The following is a 10,362-nucleotide window of genomic DNA, read 5'->3' on the forward strand; positions in this document are numbered from 1 at the left end:
ATTTAATTCATTCTTCAAGAGTTCATCAAGATTTTGTTGGTGGAGTTCAAGTATCTTTTCTTCTCGTGTCTCGAAGTGCAAATAATTCTCTGTTTTCTCTTGAAGTGGAGTTTTGTATTTCCTCGTTCTTCTCAGCTATTCAATATTTTCTGCTTGTGGTCCGTTATCACCTAATAATTTTGAGATGTTATCCATAAGTCCACAACAAGCTTATTCTTTCATGGTTGATTTTCTCAACAACTCCATTCAATCTTTTCTTCTAAGGTTGCTTTCTATTTCATTCGTGGCACAAGTTGTCATTTTTCTTCCCCGTTCTTCTCATTCTATTAATTCAAGTCTTCCGGAGCTTTTGTGTCGTGTCTTCGTCAAGTATCATTCCATCTTCTCTAGTTCATGTTCGATCCTCTCCTTGTTCAGCCAGAGTGCTGCCTAAATTCTTGCGTTTGTTATTCCGCTTCTATCTTACTTTAACCGGAGTGGTTTCGAATCTATTTTTGTTTCAGAGCTTTGATTCTCGTCATATTCGTCGTTTCTTTTTCTTACTACTCGGGTATTCTCGACTTTGTTCATCCTCTCTCTTTTGTTCTTATTTCACCTCATTCCTTTTTCTCTTCCGTCTCGGTCCTAAGATCTCGGGACGAGATCTCTTGTTAGTGGAGGAGTGTTGTAATGCCCCGGATCCGATGCGCCAGGTGTCTGCCAGTTATTCGTTGTCCTTGCCTTGCCATCTGCTTGCGTGTTGCTTTTTTCATGTCATCATCTGCATTTCATATCATGTCATCATGTGCATCGCTTTGGCATACGTGTTCGTCTCTTGCATCTAAGCATTTTCCCCGTTGTCCGTTTTGCAATCCGGCACTCCCACCTCCTCCGGCGCCCCCTTTTGCCTTTTTGCATGTGCGGGTGTTAAACGTTCTCGGAATGGGCCGAGGCTTGTCAAGTGGCCTTGGTATACCACCGTTAGACCACCGGTCAAGTTTCGTTCCATTTGGAGGTCGTTTGGTGCTCCAACGGTTAACCGGGTAACCGCAAAGTCCGTTTGTGTGTTGCAGCAAAACCCCCCTTCAAACAGCTTCAAAACCTTTCTAAGTCTCCGCCATGCTCTCGGTCGTTCGATCACGATCGCGTGGGCGAAAACCGCACCTCATTTGGACTCTCCTAGCTCCCTCTACCTATATAAACACCCCCTCCCCCGAAATTTCGGATCAATTCCACCCTAACCCTAGTATTTTTCCCCTCCGCGCCGCCGGACGTTTCTTCCCCCGCGCCAGACATGTCCGCCGCCGCCCTCCGACCAATCCGCCGCCGCCACGTCCCCAGCGCCTCCTCTCTCTCTCCTCCCCGCCGCCGCGGCCCGCGGAGCCCATCCGGGGCCCGCGCGGGCCCGAGTCGCCGCCGCCGCCCGAGGCGCCCGCCTCTGCCCGAGCGCGCCCGAGCGCCGCTGCGTCGCGCCTCCCGCGTCCCGTCGCCGTCCTCCGGCCGCCGCCGCCCACGCCGCCCCGGCACCTCGCCGCCCCGCCGCCATGGCGCTTCGCCGCCCGCCGCCGGCCGGATCCGGGCCGGGGTCGTCTCCCAGCGCCTCCCCGCGCCTCCCCGGCCGCCGCGCGTCCTTCTCCGGCGAGATCCGCCGCCACCTCGCCCGCGTTGACTTTGTCCCGAGGTTGAATTTTCTGCTAAGTCCCCGTATCTGTAACATTATATGCACCTATTCATCATGGCATAACTCTCTGCATGTAGCTCCGTTTTGCGTGTGTAATATATAAAAATGTTCGCCTCGTGATGCTCTACATTTTGCTCCATTGTACCATGTTCATTTGAGTTCATCTTGATTCCCAAATCATCATTGCAAGAGTGCTAGTTGCTGTTATATGCTGTCTGTTATCAGAACTTGGTGATTTGTTATTTTTGTATCTTTTAATTTGTGCATCTTACGGGCATGAGCTCTACATGTGTTTTGTTGTATGTCATGCCATCTTTCCAAGGTGTATGACATGTATTTTTGTGATCTCTGTGGTGACTAGCACAACCATGCAAACTAGGCCCTGTAATGTTTCTGATTTCAGGGACTTCGTGATTTCTCCAAGTCTTTGTCTGCTGTTATTTTGTTGTCATGTAAACTTGATGCTACAGTGAGATCCATGCTTATTTTGGAGATGTTCATTAAGGATGTTTTGTAGATATAGTTGTCATTGATCCATTCCTGCTTTGTTTGCAATTATGGAGTGCCATAGCATGACTCAATCTGGCTCTACTTTTGCTATAAAATATTTCTGACAGATTGTTTACGTGTTATTCAGGTTTGCCAAGCTTGTTGTAGTTGATCCATACATGCTATGTATTTACTCTTGCCATCGATAGCTTCATAAACATGCTGTCTTGATGTAGGTATGCTTGTTTTGTCATGCATTGCTTTCTGGTGAGTGCGTCAAGCTCACCAAGATGCCTTCATATTATTGTTTCTGCCATGCTCTGTTTTCTGCTAAGTCTGAAACCTGTTAACGTAACTTGCTATGTTTACATGGTTGGCATCATATCTTCTTGTCCTTTTGGCTTATGTTCAGTAAGGGACTTTTGTCATATGCATTTAGTAGAATACTGCCATGCCTTGTTTTGCCATGTTAAGTTCCTGTAGCATGTTGGTGTCGTGCTCTGAACTTTGCAACCTGATGTTATTTCTGTCATGTCCAGTAATTTCTGCTAAGTCTGTGAACCTGTTATTATTTGCAATCTTGTCATGTCCTTTTGAGCATGTTCTAGTGATTTCTGGAGATATCTCAGTGTTCATGTTTTGTTGTGCTTTAACTGTATATCATGCCCATGCCTTTTGTTTTCATGTTGAGTTGTGTAGCATGTTGTTTTGATGCTTGCTAGTTGCATAGTTGCTGTTTTGGACAGATTGTTGCTATGTCTTGTTTGGAGTGTATGTGTTGCACCGTTGCTCCGTTTTGAGCATGCTCTATATGAAACTTCCTTAGATTTGCATGTAGTTTCATATTATCATGTTGCATCCTTGTTTTGAGATGTTTGCTTGATGTTTGTATGCATTTTGCATCAATGCCATGTTTAACTTGTTTTGCTCATATTTTTTAGACCGTAGCTTCGAATCTAATGAACCTTACATGTAACTTGACTAGAATTTCGTGTAGATCATCATGGTGCTCTTTAACTTGCTGTTTAATAACTTGAACATAAGGTTTATTCAGTTCTGGACCAATTTCGAAATTTGCATATGAGGTCTTACCGGATTTGTTATATGTTGTTTCCGGCCTCATTTAAACTTGCCTTGAAGTGTTGTGCTTGTATGCATCATCTCTTGTCATGAGTAGCTTCATATAGTCTTGTTATGCATCATTCTTGGTTGTGCATCATTCCTTGTTCATGTGTGGTGTGTTTACCTTGTTGTGTGCTTCTTCTCGATAGTTCCTGTGTCGTTGCGATCGTGAGGATTCGTTCGTCTTCGTGGCTTCATCTTCTTCATGGACTCGTTCTTCTTCCTAGCGGGATTTCAGGCAAGATGACCGTCACCTTGGATCTCATTACTATCATTGCTATGCTAGTTGCTTCGTTCTATCGCTATGCTGCGCTACCTATTCACTTGCTCCTCCAGCCTCCCAAATTGCCATGAACCTCTAACCCTTCTCACCCTTCCTAGCAAACCGTTGTTTGGCTATGTTACCGCTTTGCTCAGCCCCTCTTATAGCGTTGTTAGTTGCAGGTGAAGATGAAGATTGCTCCATGTTGGATTATGTTTATGTTGGGATATCACAATATCTCTTATATTATTAATGCATCTATATACTTGGTAAAGGATGGAAGGCTTGGCCTTATGCCTGGTGTTTTGTTCCACTCTTGCCGGCCTAGCTTCCGTCATACCGGTGTTATGTTCCTTGATTTTGCGTCCCTTACGCGGTCGGGTGATTTATGGGACCCCCTTGACAGTTTGCTTTGAATAAAACTCTTCCAGCAAGGCCCAACCTTGGTTTTACCATTTGCCCAGCCTATTTCTTTTCCCTAGGGAGTCGCTCTCTCGAGGGTCATCTTATTTTACCCCCCCCCCCCCCGGGCCAGTGCTCCTCGGAGTGTTGGTCCAAACTAGAGCCACTTGCAGCGCCACCTCGGGGAAACTTGAGGTCTGGTTTTAGTTGCACGTAGTGTTCATCCGGTGTTACCCTGAGAACGAGATATGTGTAGCTCCTATCAGGATGTCGGCGCATCGGGCGGTCTTGCTGGTTTTGTTTTACCATTGTCGAAATGTCTTGTAACCGGGATTCCGAGACTGATCGGGTCTTCCCGGGAGAAGGAATATCCTTCGTTGACCGTGAGAGCTTATAATGGGCTAAGTTGGGACACCCCTACAGGGTATTATCTTTCAAAAGCCATGCCCGCGGTTATGTGGCAGATGGGAATTTGTTAATATCCGGTTGTAGAGAACTTGACACTGGACCTGATTAAAACGCATCAACCGCGTGTGTAGCCATGATGGTCTCTTCTCGGCGGAGTCCGTGAAGTGAACACGGTTTCTGGGTTATGTTTGACGTAAGTAGGAGTTCAGGATCACTTCTTGATCATTGTTAGTTTCACGACCGTTCCTTTGCTTCTCTTCTCGCTCTCTTTTGCGTAAGTTAGCCACCATACATTGCTTAGACGCTGCTGCAACCTCACCACTTATCCTTTCCATACCCCTTAAGCTTTGCTAGTCTTGATACCCATGGTAATGGGATTACTGAGTCCTCGTGGCTCACAGATTACTACAACACCAGTTGCAGTTATAGGTTATGCGATGATCATGACGCGAGAGCGATGTTTCTTGATTTGGACTTCTTCTTCTGCTTCTTCGATCAGGGGATAGGTTCCAGGTCGGCAGCCTGGGCTAGCAGGGTGGATGTCGTTCGAGTTTCTGTTTATGTTTCATCCGTAGTCGGATGTTGAGCTTATGTATGATGTATTGTTGTATTCTTGCGGCATTTGTATGCCTTGTATGTATCCCCAAATATTATGTAATGTTGATGAAATGATATCCACCTTGCAAAAGCGTCTTCAAGATGCGCTTCTATCCTTGGTGGGACCTTCATGTTCCTTTAGGATAGGGTCGCATCTTGGGCGTGACGCACGCGCACTCATCAATATGCCGCCGCCGTTGCGCATGCCGGCGACCGCCTGCCTCGGCCAACAATTTCTCGCCCATCACCGCCGTGTCGCCGCCATCCCTGTGCCATGAAGCCGAAGGCTCGCCCGCTCACGTCGGCTGCAGTCCCTCCTCGCGATGCCGCCGCGCTGCCAAGAACGCGAGCAGCTGGTGGAGCCGCGTCTATGCATGCAGCATACGAAGAGGAGGACGAGCGCGTGCTCCAGCACGCCGGTGAGGAGGAACTAGCGTGTCATTGTCATCTCCGCCCGCACGGAGGAGGCGCGCATGGTGGCTGTCGGGGCAGAAGCCGGTCGCGCACGCGTCGAGCCCGCAAACCGGGTGCGGACGCGGAATCTACCTTCGAGACCTTGAATGCCACGTGCATCCTGCAATCTGAAGGAGCAATTTGGGTCAGTCGACTCATGTGAGCCGTTTGATGCAACATGGATGGCTAGAAGGGCTTCTTCCACCTCTTCCGCCGTCTTCTTCCTTCGCTCCGTCGAACTTCTTTCACAAATCGGCTGACCCAAATTATATGACTAGTACGAACGTATTAAGTACAGTAGGAACACGAAGATACGAGCAGTAGTACCAACTGCAAGAAGAACAGTAGTAAGACATAGTACTAGTACTACTGTATGTACTAAAGAGTTCAAATAACGAGAAAGAACATAAACATAGTTCTGTTGGGGCCTCAGCACAACACACCCTTGAAAATAAACTAAGCAACTAGTCCGCTTGACACTGCAGTAGAACCAGCATGAGCGACGGCACTGCCACCTACTCGGAGTCCGAGTCCACGTCCTCGACTTCGTCCTCGTCCCTCTTCCTCTTCCTCTTCGCCGACGCTTCTTTGCTTGAACCGGACACTGGGCTCTGCTTCTTCATCCAACCCTTGTAGATATTTAAACAAAGGTAGGCATCCATTGCTGCGTACAGGATGTGATCTTCATCTAATGTCTTCGACTCCCATGCATGATGAAACTCGTGATGAGGTTTTTCAGTTTAGCGTACGAAGGATCAATCATGGCTGCTGCCAGGGTCAGCATTGAAGGTTGAGAGGAGGACACCAGGCTTGCCTTCTGGAGATCGAAGGGCTGGCCTACAACGAGACCTATCCGACGCAGGACATCCCTGTCGTTCTTAAAGCCTACAGTAACGAATTTCACTCTTTTGTCCTTGAGGAAGTTCTTAAAATCCTGGCACTCAATGTCGGCATGGCATATGTGGTAGACCAAGCAAACGTTATGTACGCAAACCTAGATCACGGCGGGCTTCTTCCTCTCTTCGTCCTTTAGATCCTTCTCTCGTCCCAGGACTGTGGTGTACTCAACATCTAGCCCAGCGACCCACTCATCCGTTGAACTGTTGAACATGCGTAGGAAGCGAGCAAGCCATGCTTTCACCGTCTCGGATCCACGTGTGTAGATGACGATGAACTGATCGCCGGTGATGGCTCTAACCTGGTACTCAGCGGCGACCATGGAGATTTGGGAGGCCATGGATTTTGGAGGAGGGTTAGGAGAAGTTGAACTGTTGTACCCCGCAAAAAAACTGGGAGCGAACTAATGTGAAAGGACGGGATGACTGGGAGCGAACTGTTGTAAGGTAGAAGACGGGGACGAGTAGGGCGTGTGAACGGCGTGGGGTTGCTGGCTTGCCCGGTGGATAAACGGCTGCAAGCCCCCAAAGAGTTCTCGAGAACTATGCGGGACCCACTAGATGTCATGTATACTAGACCCATATCGTAGGCCTGACGGTATAGCTTCTGCCTGTTCGCACGCCATGCCGGCGCGTGGATGTAACTTCACTTAATTCCGTCAAACGTCGCACCTCCCACGACCTTCGCCTCCCTCGCACGGTCGCGCCCTTTGAGACTTCGACTGGCTATAAATGAGCAAAAAAATTTTGCCTTTTTTTAGACAAGCAATTTTTTTTGCCTACTCCGCATGCATGATACGCCCTCTGGTCCTTTTTACTCCCGTCAACCGTTTGCAAAGTGTTTGACCAAATTTACACTTTTTTGAACACCACCTTATATTAATTAACCAGCCACACCAGTACACTCATTCGATACAATATTCACCACACAGGGCGGTATGTTATTTACAAGAATACCATCTAATCTATTGTCAAAGCAATACTTAGCGATTAAGTGTGCCACCTTATTGGCCGAACGGCTAATCTTTGACAATTGAAGATTGTTGATCAACTTCGAGATGCTCAACGCTTTCATCTTCAGGTCATGTATAGCAGACCTGTCATAGTCCCCCAATGCAAGAGACGCTACCACAAAAGCGCAATCAGTCTCTAAAATTACAGGATTATGAAGAGAAATACCTATGTAGAGACCGGCAATGCAAGCCCTAAGCTCCGCTTCCTCCACGCTTTGACAGGCATCAATGAAATCCCACGACCAAATTTATACTAAAAATATCAATATCTACAATACTGATTATAATGAGTATAAGAACTACATTTTATAATGAGTGTAAAAATATTGATTTGACATTGTGAATGTTGACACATTTTTCTATAAGTGGTGAAAGTAGAGGTATATTGACTTCAGCCAAAACTTAAATGCACAATGCAGACTAGTTCCTCCGTCCAGGTGCGTGCCATGTCCTATCTTGTCATCACAACAAGGTTAGCTATTAGGCTGGCCATAGTGGGGGTAACATAAGTAGTATCATGCACTTGGGACTCACAAACATGCTAATGTGGTAGGCAATTAAAGAAGAGAGAGATGGTTATAGTAACATAGGTAGATACCGTAACATAATAAATGTGATGCTACTATGTGTCATGCATGGCAATAAATGAGACCACCTATGATACTAATCTATGATACTATGCACTATAGAGGGAGTAACATAGACTAGTAACATATGCATGTTACTAGTCTAAGTTACTCCCCACTATGACCAGCCTTAGAGTACCAGTACCTCCCTTCTAGTTTAAAGGGCTCAATTCAAAAATTTCACCTACTCTTAGCAAGATAGTAGAGGCGGTGGAATAGTTTTTGAAGTCTGCAGAAGTACTCAACTAGTGATGTCGTTCTTCACAAAAAAATGTGTTTACCAATGCATGCATGAACACTAGTTACTCTAACCCCCCTGTCTTCTTTAATTCTTTGCCACATCAGCATGTTTGCTATTCCCGTGTGCATGATACCAGCTAAGATACCACCATTATGGCCAGCCTTAATCATCGCATGCAATAATTTAGTGCACCTTGAAATATGAACATGTGTGGGGCGTGTATGTTTTTAATGACTTGAGACTATACCTAGCCCGGCATGCAAGATGACTTATTATGCACCGTTCCCCATACCTGCAGGAAGCCCGTTTGTCTCCAAATCTTTTCCTCTCCATGTGTGGAAACAATATGCCTACCAAACTCTCCTTCTCCCTCCGGCGGTCCCACCACTCCACCCCGTGTGAAAAAATCTGCATGCATGACTCTGCTCCCCCCACGCTCATCCAATCCGTTGTGACCAGCAATATTTCCACCCCTTCGTACGCATTTTGTAAGTACGTGCCTATAGCACAAACTTTACTATATACTATCGCACTACACGTCTCTCTCGATATATGCTTGCAGACTGTGCTACTCCCTCCGTCTAGGTCAATAAGTCATCTTTGGTTGTGCACCGTGACCAAGAAGGAGGGAAGACTTATACACCTAGACGGAGGGAGTACTACTATTACTTATGTACGTGCAAATGCACGTTTTAACATTACGATGTGGTTTTTGTAAAAGTAGAAAAACAACACTAGTCAAGCTTGTGAAACGATTCAATGCAAAACAAATGCAAAAATGCTCGTTTGATTGTTTACTTTTAGCTTCCTTCTCTGTGGTTATTTCTCTGTCGTACTTTGTACGGAGTATCTCACTGGTTGGAAAGGCATGCAAATTCCCAAACCGCTTCCTACACCCTATATCGATTTTTCTGCCTAACAAGTTGTGCCGTGCAATTGGAATTCCAACTTGAGTACTACTACTAGTAGGAGTACCAGGGGCCAGTTCTTTTAGGCTTCTAGATTAATAATCCCATAACTACTACCTCCGTCCTGGTTTATTGGTCCCCATTGTAATCTGTGTCAGATTTTGATCATAAATTTAACTAATGAAATGTTAGTGCATGTCACATGCACTACTCCATCCGTCTAGGTGAGTAAGTCATCTTAGGCTGTGCACCGTGACCAAGGAGGAGGAGAAAATGAGAAACGTTAATGTTTATTTGCTAATTAATAGTATTGCATGCAATGAACTAACCACTTCATGTCGTGTTTGATATCTCAAGTCATTAAAAGCATGCACACTCTTTATATCTTATTGGTTGATATGTCAAGAAACAAGAAACGAGGTACGGAGTAGAAGTTAATGCACTACGCCTAAGTGTTTTGGGATTATTTGGTTTTCGTAAGATGACTTACACACCTAGACGGAGGGATTACAATGGTGAGGAATAAACCAGTTAAATCTTTGGTCAAAATTTAGCACAAATTACAATGGTGAGGACTAAACCAGGACGGAGTAGTAGTTTAGAAGCCCAAATAAATGAGTGAGGCGCCTTATTGTAACTCTCCACTGTGACTAGTCTTGTGGGAAAAGCTGGGGAAGCCGCCAAAAGAACTTGCCCTAGGAGTAGTAGCTAGGGATCGAGTGTGCGAGATGAACCGGAGAAAGTAAATGCAGAGAGATGAAGTGCAAAAAAGACGGAGGGATGTGATGGTTGCTTGTCCGTTTATTTTACCAGGCCACTTATTACTAGGAGTCATTGGGTTTTGTGATATGACGGCTTTACTGCCGCGCCACGAGCGGGGTGAGAGGTGAGACTCCCGTGCAGCGCCGCCCTCTACACTTGTACTACATCGGTCGTGGTTTATTAGTCCCCCATTGAATTTGACTGAAGATTTAACTGACAAAATGTTAGTGCATGTCAACAAAAACTATATCGTTGGATTCGTATTTGAACATAGTTTTGAACGATATAATTTTAGGTGACATGCATCAGCATTTATCGTACTATATATAATGTTAGTTCAATTTTTGGTCGTACTAATCTATAGTAGTAAGGTGCCCGTGCGTTCCACCGAAGAGTGAAATGCATTGATCGGGGAGTTGTTTATTTTGACAAAGGATGTGGGGGTCATCTCATGTGTAACGGGTATCGATAGGTTTCTTCGGATATTATTTCATCTCTAGAGCTCACAAACATCCGGGTGAAA

This window comes from Triticum aestivum, chromosome 6D (genome assembly GCF_018294505.1).
Source record: "Triticum aestivum cultivar Chinese Spring chromosome 6D, IWGSC CS RefSeq v2.1, whole genome shotgun sequence".
Classification (NCBI taxonomy): domain Eukaryota; kingdom Viridiplantae; phylum Streptophyta; class Magnoliopsida; order Poales; family Poaceae; genus Triticum; species Triticum aestivum.